This window comes from Bos grunniens, chromosome 15 (assembly GCF_055505025.1).
Source record: "Bos grunniens cultivar Pamir isolate PY7600 chromosome 15, Bosgru_T2T1.0, whole genome shotgun sequence".
Lineage (NCBI taxonomy): Eukaryota > Metazoa > Chordata > Mammalia > Artiodactyla > Bovidae > Bos > Bos grunniens.
This window is the reverse complement of record NC_141179.1, coordinates 33,718,686-33,732,647: the sequence shown is the minus strand read 5'-3', so window position 1 is coordinate 33,732,647 and position 13,962 is coordinate 33,718,686.

Genomic DNA, 13,962 nt, shown 5'->3' with positions numbered 1-13,962 from the left:
AGGTCAGCAGCAAGGTGAGCACTTCCCAGAAGTCAGCACTTCCCAGAAGGTCAGCACTTCCCAGGTCTCTTGGTGTTCTGATCAACCAGTTATTCACTAGATGGATCCCCATGGCTCCTTCCTCAGGTTCAATAATGTGCTAGAATGGCTCAAAGAAGTAAGGGGAAAGAGTTTACTATTACCAGCTTATTATAAAGGGTGTTATAAAGGATAGGCACGTAGGGCAAGACGAAGGCAAAAAGCTGCACAGGGCAAGGTATGGGGTGGGGGGTTGGAACTTCCGTGGGCACCACCTCTCCAGCATTTTATTCACTCACCAATCTGGAAGATCCCTGAACCCCATCATTTAGGGATTTTTATGGAGGCTCCTTGACACAGGCATGCATGATGAAGTCATTGGCCATTGGTGATTAACTCAATCTCCATTCTCTGTCCCAACCGCCTGAGGTTGGGGCTGAAGTTCCATCTCTCTAATCATGTGGTTGTTTCCTCTGGTAATAGATCTAGGGTCACCTCATTAGCATAAACTCAGGTATGACTGGGGCTTCCCCAGTGGCTCAAGTGGTAAAGAATCTGCCTAAGAATGCAGGGGTAGTAGAAGACGTGGGTTTGATCCCTGGGTCGGGAAGATTGCCTGAAAGAGCAAACGGCAACCCATTCCATTCTTGCCTGTACAATCCCATGGACAGGTGAGCCTGGCAGGCTACAGGTAATGTGGTTGCAAAGAGTCGTACATGACTGAGCATGCACATATATGTATGTACAGGTATGATTAAAAGGGGTTTATTATGAATAATAAGAGATGCTCCCCCCCCATAACTCAGGAAACTCCAAGGGTGTTAGAAGTCCTTGTGTTAGGAACCCAGGTAGAGACTAAATAAGTTATTTATTTTATCACAATGTTACAGCTATTGATTCCTGTATTCTGATTATACATTCATTCATCTTTCTGAATTTTCTTATTTTTGTTATGGTTTTTCAGCTGATTCTTTTGAGCTTTGCAGATATATATCATACTATTTGAAAAAATTCATTTTCTCTCCTCCTTTCTAATATTTATACTGCTTTCTTTTTATAAATTAGTGTTGCTGGAAATGGGTCAGCAAATGACAGCCTATTGGCTGAATCCAGCTCACCCCTTCTTTTTGCAAAGTTCCCCAGGATCACAACCCCATGTGTTCATTTACATATTATCTATGGCTTTTCTACTTCAACTGAGTAGTTTCCACAGAGACAATATGGCCTGCTGCTGCTGCTGCTGCTGCGTCGCTTCAGTCGTGTCCGACTCTTAGCGACCACGTGGACTGCAGCCTACCAGGCTCCTCTGTCCATGGAATTTTCCAGGCAAGAGTACTGGAGTGGGGTGCCATTGCCTTCTCCTACAATATGGCCTAAGAAGCCTTAAATATCTACTATCCAGCCCTTCAGAAAAATTTACCCATCTTTATGCTAGAACAATGTCAAGTACTAAATTACAGTTAATAGCGGGCATCCTTGTTTTGTTTCCTGCTTTAATGGGAATACTTCCGACGTCTCCTCATTTAAGCATGATGCCGTGGTGCTTTTCTAAAATGTATCTGAACATTTTTGACAGTCTCCCATAGAGGTGGAGTCCTGTCTCCTCTCCTTGAACTTGGATAGGCCTTTATGGCTGCCTCAGAGAACATAATTCAAATTGACTCAGGGAACATAAGCAAATTGACTCCATTGGTTTTCCCAGCAAGGTTTCCCAGAAAAGGCCAAGCCTGTTTCTATCTCCTGGGACACTTGCTTTGGGCACATTTGGCTGCCATTTTAAAAAATCTATCTCCAACAAATATTGTATATTAATGCATATATGTGGAATCTAGAAAAATGGTATCAATGATCTTATTTGCAAAGAAGAAATAGAGACACAGAAGTACAGATCAAACATATGAACACACCAAGGGGGAAAGAGGGTGGTGGAATGAATTGAGAGGTTGAGATTGACACTATTGATGTGCTGCGTCCTGGTACTGGGCTAAGTTGCTTTGGTCCTGTCCAACTCTGTGCAACCGTATGAACTGTAGCCCACCAGGCTCCTCTGTCCATGGGGACTCTCCAAGCAAGAATACTGGAGTGGGTCACCATGCCCTCCAGGGGATCTTCCCCACCCAGGGATTGAACCCTGCATTGCAGACAGATTCTTTACCATCTGAGCCACCCGAGAAGCCCTATATTATTGATCCTATGTATAAAATAAATAACTAACAAGAACCTATTGTACAGCACAGGGAACTCCACTCAGTGCTCTGTGGTGACCTGAACAAGAAGGAAATCCAAAAAAGAGGGGATATATGTACATACACAGCTGATTTCACCTTGCTGTACAGTAGAAACTAACACAACATTGTAAAGCAACTATACTCCAATAAAAAACGTTCAAAAAAATCTAGCTCCTCTGAGTTCTCTACCTGAGGTCTCACACAGACAGAGATGCCTGCTGGATCCTACCTGTTTGATTCTCTGCAGGCTGAGCACCAGGCTTGGGAGTGGAGATGCTTTGTTGAAGGCCCAGCCTCAGGCAAGTTTGAGGGTATTCCTAACAAACTCAGGCAAGAACTGGCTCTCTGAGCCCAGCAGACCCTGATTTGTGAGCAAAATAAATGTGATTGTATGAAGGCCACTGATTCTGAATGGCCTGTGTGTGTGCTCAGTTGACTCAGACAGTTGCTCAGTCGTGTCTAACTTTGTGGCCCCACAGACTGTAGACTGCCAGGCTCCTCTGCCCATAGAATTATGGAGGCAAGAATACTGGAGTGGTTTGCCATTTTGTGTTCCAGGGAATCTTCGCCACGGAGGGATCCAACCCGCATCTCCCATGTCTCTTGCATTGGCAGGTGGACTCTTTACCAGCAGCACGACCTGGGAAGCCCATGGCTTGCTACGAAGCAACAGATAACTGGACACTGGCTTTTCAGTAAAGTTACACATACCTTTATTATGCTAAGGAAAACTGCATCTGTTTCTAATGAGTTTTTTAAAATAAAAAAAAATTTACGTTAACTAAGGGCTTTTAAACAACTATGAAAATGTCTGATTTTTCTCCTTAGATACATTGTAATGATAAACTGTATTAGTAGATTCCTAATACTAACCTATTCTTGCATTTGTGAAATATGACCTTCTTGGTCATAATCTTGTATGCAGCTGAGTTCTGTTTGATAAAAGTTTATTTAGGGTTATTTGCATTGGTACTTATAAGTGAACTCATACTGTGGTCTTATTTTTGTGCTGTTTTTACTAGATTTTGGTTTCAGTAGGACTGGACATAAGTTTTAAGAGACCAGAAGCTTACACAGTTTGGGACACATGCTGAGAAAAAGAACAGAGTAGGATGAATATAAATTGGGGGCCAGGGCTTTGGGAGGAGCTGTTGCTAGTGAGGGAACCTGCTATTTAAGCCTCTTCAAAATCACTGCAGATGGACTACAGCCATAAAATTAAAAGACGCTTACTCCTTGGAAGGAAAGTTATGACCAACCTAGATAGCATATTCAAAAGCAGAGACATTACTTTGCCAACAAAGGTCCGTCTAGTCAAGGCTATAGTTTTTCCAGTGGTCATGTGTGGATGTGAGAGTTGGGCTGTGAAGAAAGCTGAGCACTGAAGAATTGATGTTTTTGAACTGTGGTGTTGGAGAAGACTCTTGAGAGTCCCTTGGACTGCAAGGAGATCCAACCAGTCCATCCTAAAGGAGATCAGTCCTGGGTGTTCACTGGAAGGACTGATGCTGAAGCTGAAACTCCAATACTTTGGCCACCTGATGCGAAGAGTTGACTCATTGGAAAAGACCCTGATGCTGGGAGGGATTAGGGGCAGGAGGAGAAGGGGACGACAGAGGATGAGATGGCTGGATGGCATCACTGACTCGATGGACGTGAGTCTGAGTGAACTCCGGGAGTTGGTGATGGACAGGGAGGCCTGGCGTGCTGCGATTCATGGAGTTGCAAAGAGTCGGACATGACTGAGCGACAGAACTGAACTGAAATGAACTCAGCTTTGTTTTCTGTTGCCAGGTGTCAGTGTTATTCTTCACAAAAATTTTTGGAAGCATGTCTTATCTTTCTTTGGGCTGTAGCAGTATAAATATTTCTTTAAATAAGAAAAATAAAACAAATATCACTTAATATCATCACTGTATAAAACAATTTTCTTTTTTTTACATCCTATTTTAGTCCTTGTCTTTACAGAGGCATTTTTAAAAATAGTTCATTCATTCTCCCATTACCTATTAAATAAATGCTTACCCTGTCAAGGAGATTTTAGGACTTCCTAATGGTCCAGTGGCTAAGACTTTGCACTCCTAATGCAAGGAGCCTGGCTTCCATCCCTGGTCAGGGAACTAGATTTCCATATGCCTGCACCTAACAGTTTGCATGCTACAATTAAGACCTCATGCAGCCAAATAAATATATATTAAAAAACAAAAAAACAAAAAAAACCATTATACTAGCGGCCATGGGCTTAAAGGGTCCAGAAAGAATACTTAATTCCCAAGGCAGAGTCAACGACCGAAAAACACGCAGACATTTACAACGCAGTGGAAAAACTTCAAGGATTAGCCATATCCATCTCACCTTCACTAACCAAGGCCGTTTTAACACCTGCAGGTCCACAAAGCAACCCGTATCCACAACAGTCACTTGTCTACTTCAATTGTTTTCAAGTACCATCAAGTCAGCTGTGTTCAACTCAAATTGAGCCGGTTCAGACTGGATAGGACCACAGATCGTTCAACCGGGCAAGCGCGGTGTCCTTTTGCAGGCGGAGGGCGGAAAACTCCGCTCGTAGAACGCGCAGAGGCCTCTGGTTTAGCTGTGCCTGCGCAGGACGAGAAGGCAATGGCAACCCACTCCAGTACTCTTGCCTGGAAAATCCCATGGACGGGGGAGCCTGGTGGGCTGCTGTCTATGGGGTCGCACAGAGTCGGACACGACTGAAGTGACTTAGCAGCGCAGGACGAGAATCATGGTCTCTTCTCCCGATCACTTTATCCCCGCGTTCCTGCCGCCTTGCACCCTGCTGCTTTATTCCTTGTCTCAGAAATACCCCTGTCCTTTGCCTTCAGGAGGTGAATTTCAGATTTTCTCCTGCTTCTTTGCTTGGCTGTCTTGCAAATAAACCGTCTTTGGGACAGACCTTGGCATCTCAGCCTTTTGGCTTATTGTGCGTCCGGCGAAAGGAAACGGATTCGGTAACTGACCAAGAGCTCTTACAGAAGAGTGGAAGGTACCATGGAGATACGTCAGTGCGCGCCTTACTCAGCCTGGGGGAGGAGTTGGAGGGGAGAAGGAGCCTTCAGAGAAGGCTTCCCAGAGGGGCCAGCATCCGTTAGATTGGGATGGAGAAGTACTTCCTTATTTTGCTTTTTCTTCTGAGCTAAAGGCCATAGTGGCCCCTGACACTGTGTGTGTGTTAGTCGCACTCTGTGACCCCATGGACTGTAGCATGCTAGGCTCCTCTGTCCCTGGAATTTTCTAGGCAAGAATACAGGGGTAGGTTGCCGTTCCCTTCTCCAGGGGATCTTCCTGACCCAGGGATCAACCCGAGTCTCCTGCATCGCAGGCAGATTCTTTACCTTCTGAGCCATCAAGGAAGCCCTGACACTTTAGTGATACTGCACGTCCTCCCAGAAGACTTGGTTGGTTGGCTGGCTGATAGGAATCCTAGGAAAGTCTCGCTGGGCTGTGAGCCGAGCTCAGGGGCAGGTGGTCAGACAACCGGTCTGCTCAGTGTCTTGGTCAGGCTGACTTCCCAGGCGACCAAACCTTTGAGGCAGAGTCAGAAATGTGGAGCGTCTGGGGGAACATAGCAGATGTTGCAGCCAGGTCTGAAGGCCAGGTATTTCCACTACAGACCTGCTGCTTTCTCCACAATTTTAAGGGTTGATATTTTGTTTCAGGCACAAGGTTCAATAAGGGTTGGTCTGAGGAATAATTTTACCTGGCCAGATCCTTGAAACTGTTATTGAGCATCTTTATTGAATACTTTGTTTCCTAGGGCTCCTCTTGGTTGCTTTCTTGTCTTGGGATACCTTACACGCACCTCTCACACACAGGGAGGTTGGAAACTGTGATATGAAGCTGAGGATTGTGAGCCAGGAGCCCTTCTATGCCACTTGGTAAGTCTGTTTACTCTTATGTAGTGTTACACATGATTACAGGGTGATTGTGAAGATAAAATGAGAACACTTTAGTGAAAGAGTCTTATACACATGATTACAGGGTGATTGTGAAGATAAAATGAGAACACTTTAGTGAAAGAGTCTTATAAATTGTATCAGTATGCTAATACAATGTTTAAGTCTTATACATTATACAATGTATTAATGTTATTATTTAGTCTTGTGTTCACTCTTTTGCAACCCCATGGACTGTAAGCCTTCTCTGTCAGTGAGATTTCAAAAGCATAATTCTTTTTGAATATTCTTACTGGAGTGGGTTGCCATTTCCTTCCCTAGGGAGTCTTCCAAACTCAGGGATGGAACCCACTTCCCCTGCATTGGCAGGTGGAGTCTTGACCGCTGAGCCATGTAGCCCCTGTTCTGAGGGTGTAGAGATTCTTAGTCTTCAGTTCAGTCGCTCAGTCATGTCTGACTCTTTGTGGCCCCATGGACTGCAGCACGACAGGCCTCCCTGTCCATCACCAACTTCCAGAGTTTACTCAAACTCATGTCCATTGAGTTGGTGATGCCATCCAGCCATCTCATCCTCTGTCATCCCCTTCTCTTCCCACCTTCGATCTTTCAATGAGTCTTTTCAAATGAGTCAGTTCTCCGCATGAGGTGGCCAAAGTATTGGAGTTTCAGCTTCAACGTCAGTCCTTCCAATGAATATTCAGGACTGATCTCCTTTAGGATGGACTGGTTGGATCTCCTTGCAGTCCAAGGGCCTCTCAAGAGTCTTCTCCAACACCACAGTTCAAAAGCATCAATTCTTTGGCGCTCAGCTTTCTTTATAGTCTGACTCTCACATCCATATATGACTACTGGGAAAACCATAGCTTTGACTAGATGGGCCTTTGTTGGCAAAGTAATGTCTCTGCTTTTTAATATGCTGTCTAGATTGGTCATAACTTTCCTTCCAAGGAGTAAGTGTCTTTTAATTTCATGGCTGCAATCACCATCTGCAGTGATTTTGGAGCCCCGAAAAATGAAGTCTGTCACTGTTTCCACATCTGTTTGTCATGAAGTGATGGGACCAGATGTCATGATCTTAGTTTTCTGAATGTTGAGTTTTATGCCAACTTTTTCACTCTCCTCTATCACTTTCATCAAGAGGCATTTTAGTTCCTCTTCACTTTCTGCCATAAGGGTGGTGTCATCTGCATATCTGAGGTTATTGACAAGTTTCCTGGCAATCTTGATTCCAGCTTGTGCTTCATCCAGCCCAGTGTTTCTCATGTTGTAGTCTTAGAGATTAGAGAAGTGAGGCTTGATGGCTTGGAAATGTTTGGAAAGCCATCCAAACAAAATGATACCAAGCTTATGGGGACACACGGAGTTCTACCAATTGGCCAAAGTAGAGGAGTCTCAGGTGATTTCTAGCTGAGCTCCCAAACACGCTGGGAATGGACTAAAACACATGTGTCAAGATGGCAGCACTTCACGCTATACCTTGGACAAGCACATATTTTGTATTTTAGCAGATTTTTCTAGTGAGACTCCAAGAGGTCGGCTGCTTCTGATTTACATTCAAGATAGCAGAAGCCACAACAGGTGTCACGTGGCAGGCATGGAGAACTAGATAATGACCTGGTAGGGGTGGTCTAATGCTGAGGTAGAGTTGGTCATCACCCTGGTCACATAATGTCCATGGATGGTCTGGGAACTTTGCATTCCCAATTTCCCCTGGATTGGTTTCAGGAATTTAACTGGCATCAAAATGGCCCCAGCTATAATCCCTCGTATCTGCAAAGCACTTAAAAGTTACTGAACACTCAGGCGTGCATTATCCACACAGTCATGGTGGCACCAGGTGAGATAGATGAGACAGGCGTTTTTTGTACCCAATGAATAAAGCACAGCTAAGCATTTGCCTGAGGAAAATAATGACTTTATGCCAGGCACTGCACCAGGCCCTGAGGATGCATTGTGTTATTTCTTCCTCAGTAACTCCATGAGACAGGAATTTAATCATGGTCTGACAGTTGGGAAACTAAAATTGTGAAGAGATTAAGGGAGCCAAAGAAAGTTGCACAGCTGTCTCCAGCAAGTGGCAGATCAGTGGTTGGAATGGAGGTCCGTCTTCTGACTCGAAGTCCTGTGTTATTTCCACCTTCCTCCTTTTATTAAAAAAAAAAAGGAACTCTGTTTTACCTCCAATTGTTTCCAAATGGAAGCATATGTTTGGGCTGGTTGTTGAGTCTGAAATAAATAGCTCCTTTTAGACTGTTGAGACAGCCAAATGCTTTCAATATGCTCCCAAGGTCAGTGATTGGATCTGAATAGAAGCCAGATGTCTTGGATTCCAGAGCTATTTCCTCGTAGTCCAGTTTTCCCTCACCCCCAACCCTCTGTGAAACAGAGGAAGGGAAGAGGAGGCCAGACTGCTCCCATTTTTCACATAGTTCTTTCTGGAAGAAGGAGGTCAAGGAGCCATCGAGGTTACAGTTGGGCTGGAGCAGGCCGTGGGCTTGGGTTGGGATGCAGACTGGATGAAAAATAGCCAGGAAGAATGTACAATCGCTTATTCCAGGCCCGTCGCACCCCTCTGCCGCCTGACCTTTCTGTCCTCCTTCATCACTGACAGCCCGGGCTCAGCTCCCCGTGAGGAGGAAGTTCCCTGCAGTTGGTCTGCTGATTACAAAAACAGAACCATCATAACACTTGTCAGCTCTGCTTCCTCCATGTGCTTTGGCAGATTTTTTTTTTTTAACTAATTTCTTGTTTTATAACTGTTTGTCAGACTGAGGAGGCTTTGAAGTTCTTTACAGATCTGACTTTTATCAGAGCATGTAGGAGTTGGGGGGTGGGAAACAGGGTGGATGGGACCCATCAAAATATTCTATTCCACACCCAGCTCACTCGCCCCCCTCTCTCTGTCTGAAAAGGTTTTTGACATGGTGTTTCTATACGTGGCCTGCCTTCTGGATGAGAGAGTGACATCTATTGTCGTAATATAGGGAGGAAATTATGATTACTTAATGATAGCGTGTCGCAGCTTGTCGCTTCTTTATTTTCCTCTTAAATACTTGCTGTCACAGCACCACACAATTGGCCTTCAATGCTGGGGCTGGTGGGACCTTGTGTGGTACAGGGTGGTGGAAGCATGACTTACGGGGGAAGCTGGGGGAAATAAGAGAGAACACACAGGTGTTTCTGCTGCCCTGCTTCTGACGTGAGCATCCTGCCTTGACCTCGCTTGGCCAGCTTATACACGTCAAGTGCACCCTTCATCCCCCAGATTCTGACCATCTTTTCTTGTCTGGCTGGTTCTCGGCATGTGGCCAGCATTGCTCATGAAGACAGTCAGCAAAGGGGGATGGGCCAGGTCTCAGCTGGTTGGGGTCACTCCTGACTTAGCTGTCTGGTGACAATGAAAATCACTTCAATCCCTCTTGATAATCTGATGTGATTCCCTTTGGTTGAAACGAGACACTCATTTCTACGTGCTACATAGTCCCCAGTCTGGCCCAGATCTACCAAAACCCACCTCTCAACCACCTCCTATTCTCTGCCCCAGTCGCGTACCTTTCTTTGTTTCCTGAAAAATCAATTTGAATCAAGGAACATTCCAAAGCTAGGAAAAAGCCAGAAAACACAGACTCTTGTGTCTCCATCATGTAAATACACGGGCAAATGTAAAATACGTACTACTGTCAAAAGAAAGTTGAAAAACGTCTGTATAGTGAAGTATTCTTTGTGAAGGCACCAGAAGTCAGTTCTGTATCCACCTCTCGAGCTGCTTTTATTTCTTATAACCCAGTTCAAATACCAGCCCCCTCCCAGTTTCCAGATCAGCAGGATGGTTGCCCCTCTCTCATGACTTGCAGCTGCTCATTTATAGGGTTTCCATTGCATGTTCCTACTCCTTGAATTATAGTTTCCGTTTTCGTGTTGGGATCCCTCAGTAAATGGGGAACTCTAAGGCCTGGGCTGCATTCTTCTTTGTACACTTGGGGCCTAAACTCATGGTAAGAGTCTTACCAGAAGTCTAGTGAGACTGAAATATTATTATATGACACAAGCGTGACCTGACTATCAGCAGAGAATGATTTCAGGAAGAGTTCCCAATTTTAATAGCAGCAGCTCTTTAACTGTCTACAAAATGCTTTCAAACGCATCTATTCCACGTCATTATAACTCATTAAAATATGTCATGCAGGCATATTCCCATTTATTGGGCGAAGAAATCATTTCAGAGAGGTTAAAGGACTTGTTTGTTGTCACACAGCTTGTAGGTGATGGGGCTGACTCTCCAGCTTTAAAGGTCATGCTCTTTTTTTGGTTGCTTTTAGATTTTTCTTCCCGTTTTATTGATGTAATTGACACAGCAGTGTATATTTTTAAGGTGTACAGTATAATGCTATTACCTACATACATCATGAAATGATGACCACAGATTTAATGAACGTCCATCATCTCATATAGACACAAAATTAATTACATGGAAGAAAGTATTTTTCCTTTTGATGACAATTCTTAGAATTTACTCTTTTAACTACTTTCATATGTGACATACGAGTATACTCAGTTGTGTTCAACTCTTTGCAACCCCATGGACTATAATCAGCCAGGTTCCTCTGTCCATGGGATTCTCTAGGCAAGAATACTGGAGTGGGTTGCCATGCTCTTCTCCAGGAAATCTTCTTGACCCAGAGATCAAACCCACATCTTCTGTGTCTCCTGCACTGGCAGGCAGATTCTTTACTATTGTACCACCTGGATACAACAGTGTAAATAATTTATTCTTTTGTGTATTACATCCCTAGTACTTACTTATAACTAGAAATCTTTACCTTTTGACTTAAAAGATCATGCTCTTTTATTATGACTTTTGACATTGGAGTAACTCCAGTCAATTGTTCCATCCGGCTTTTCTTCTCCCTCATTCTTTCTCTTTATTCAGTCGCTTGTGTATCTGTACAGCATCTATACACACTGTGTTAGTCTCTGGGGGGAAAATAACAAGCCAGACTGTTCCTAGCTGTGGCACCTACAGAGGTACCAGTCATTTGGAGAACTTGAAATCCTTCTAAACAATACACAGCATGCAGGCTGGTGAATGTTTGGTAACTCCTTGCAGGACTGTTATGCCAGAATGATGATGATAGGATAAAAAGCTTCCCAGTGCTTTGCAGAGTCCTGAGCACTCTGAGATTTTTCTAAAGCTAATTGAAGGGGGGGTGGTGTTTAATTCACCTTTTTTTTTTTTTTTTAGCTCTTAAGCACTCTTTCCCCTGGTAGTGAATTGCTTAATGGTGGGTGCTTTGATGCTGGCAGGTACTTTTAGTGGAATATGACGGCTGTTGCCCTCTCTTACAACCTGCACTGTTGTGTGGGCTGAAACCAATTAGACCTAAATTAATTAGCAAGAAAATGATGGGCCCACTTGCTGAGCCATTCACAGTACCATGTGAAGAAAGAGGAACAGTGTTTGAAGGATGCTGTGTGCTTCTGCTCAACCCTAATAATTGAAGTAGTTCCGAATATGGAAGTAGATTTAAGGCGTTTCTGGATTAAGTGGTCCACTTCTTTTAACCCATGGAAGTCCTTTATTGAAAGGCGAGTTAGGAAACTATTAAGAACTCCTTATGAGTCCTAGGACTTTTGATATGCTTTGAGATGAACTTAGAAAATATGTGGGATCATTATGTAATTAAACTTTCTAAGACCCAAAGCAGATGAGGAAATGGATGGCATAAAAATATATAAGGACCAATATGTCCTAAAACACAGTGTGAGCTTCAGGTGAAAAAGCTTTCTTCTGAAGGACAGACTCAGTTTTCCCTGTTCTTGGTTTCTTTATAATCTTCTTGGCTGGTTCCTCTTCCACTGCCTGCTCCTTAAATTAGAGCATTCCTAGGGCTGCAGTCTCAGCTAATGGCTCCTCCAGAACCATCTCTTCTTCTCCCCTAATGATAAGCATCACCACTGTGTGGACTCCCTCCAAGGCTAGACTGCTATCCGGATGCTTTTCTGAATTCCAGTTGCCCACACTTCTTCTCCTGGCTGTCTCACTAGTATGTCAAACAATTATTTCTAGAACCTAACATCTTCCTTCTCCTGGCCAGCCAGCTGTTCACGCAAGCTGGAAACCTGAGATCCATTCTCTCCCCCTTCCACTCCCTCATTCCCCTCATCCAGGATATTGAGGAGCTCCATTCATACCTTTGTATATACTTCTTTCCTACTCTTGTTCAGACCAGGTTCCTGCTCCACTGCCCCTCGGCTTATTCTTCTGATCTCCCTTGATGTCTCTCAGTCCTCAGTCATCCCTTAAATGGCAGTTTTTCCTAGACTTTTGCTGTCAGGATTCTTCTCTTTGAACATTATTGTGCCAGAGTGACTTCACCCATTCAAGGTTTTCACTACCGTTTTTCCGCTCATAGCTCCCAAATGTGTGTTTCCAATTGCAGATTCTCTCCCGAGCTCCAGATCCACATAACCAGTGACAAGCCAGGGCACGTTCCCCATGGATATTCCATAGGTGTCTCAAACTCAGTGTGTCCTTAGGCAAGTTCATTCTTTTCCTCCCTAAACCTGCTCTCCTACTGGGAACACCATCCCTATCTAGTCAGTCATACAAGTTAGAATTCTAGCTGCCATTGTTGACTCCTAACTGTCCTTTATTTCCTTTATATGCGTATCCTTGTTTCCAAGTACAGTTGCATCTAGAGTTGAAGACACTCCAATCTGTCTACTTCTCTTCCCATTGCTACCATTTTAGTAGAGGGCACCACCATCTCTGCCCTGAATTGCTTTATCTTCATGAAAGTCTCTTTCATGAAGATCTTGCCTATGTATCATTTTGCAGTCTGTATGCCACATGGCCAGACTGATTTTTTTGAATGCTGATTGGATAATACCACGCTCTGATTGTAGAATGTTCATAGTTCTACAGAAGTCCAAGGGTGAAGTCTAACAGCTTACTTTGGGTTTGCAAAACTCTTTTAAGATTTGGCCTCCTAATGAGCTGGTCTCGTCTTCTGCTTCACTCTCGGCACTCCATGTTCTTGCTGTATGGAACTTATTGCTTTTCCAAATGTGCAGTGTTTCCAGTCGTCTCTTGTCTTTGGGCCCTGGTGGCTCAGATGGTAAAGAACCTGCCTGCAGTGTGGGAGACCTGGGTTCGATCCCTGGGTGGGGAAGATACTGGAGGAGGGTGTGGCAACCCACTCCAGTATTCTTGCCTGGAGAATCACCATGGACAGCAGAGCCTGGTGGGCTCCAGTCCATGGGGTCACAAAGTGTCAGACTTGACTGAGTGACTAAGGACAGCACACAGCACTGGTTGCAGACATTGTCAATGCCTGTTTATCTTTAAGACTTAGATGACACTTCCTGGCACATCAAGAAGTCTTCCTGTAGTTACATCTAATATAAATGCCTGTTTTCTCATCTGTCTTCCTCGCTAGACCGAAAGCTCTTTGAGTGCAAGGACTTTGTCTTTTTCATTGCTATTCCTCTAGGTGGAGGTTTCATCTCTATGGAAAGAGAAGAAATGATATGTTGATAGTTGAGGATTTTGAATTTTTATGATGTCCTCTTGCATGTTCTACTCTCAGCCTCAGCTAGTGTGCCCTCCATCTGTTCCAGGATGATTCTTCCCAAATACAAATAAGACTGTGCTTCTTCCCTTAAATCTTGCAGCAGCTCCCCACTGCTGGGAAGAAGAGATGGGCTATGCTCTTATGAGCCCCTGTTGTTTTTGCTACACAGTCTGCATTAACTCAACTTTTATCAGAATTAATTTCTCCTCCATCTCAAACTCTGGA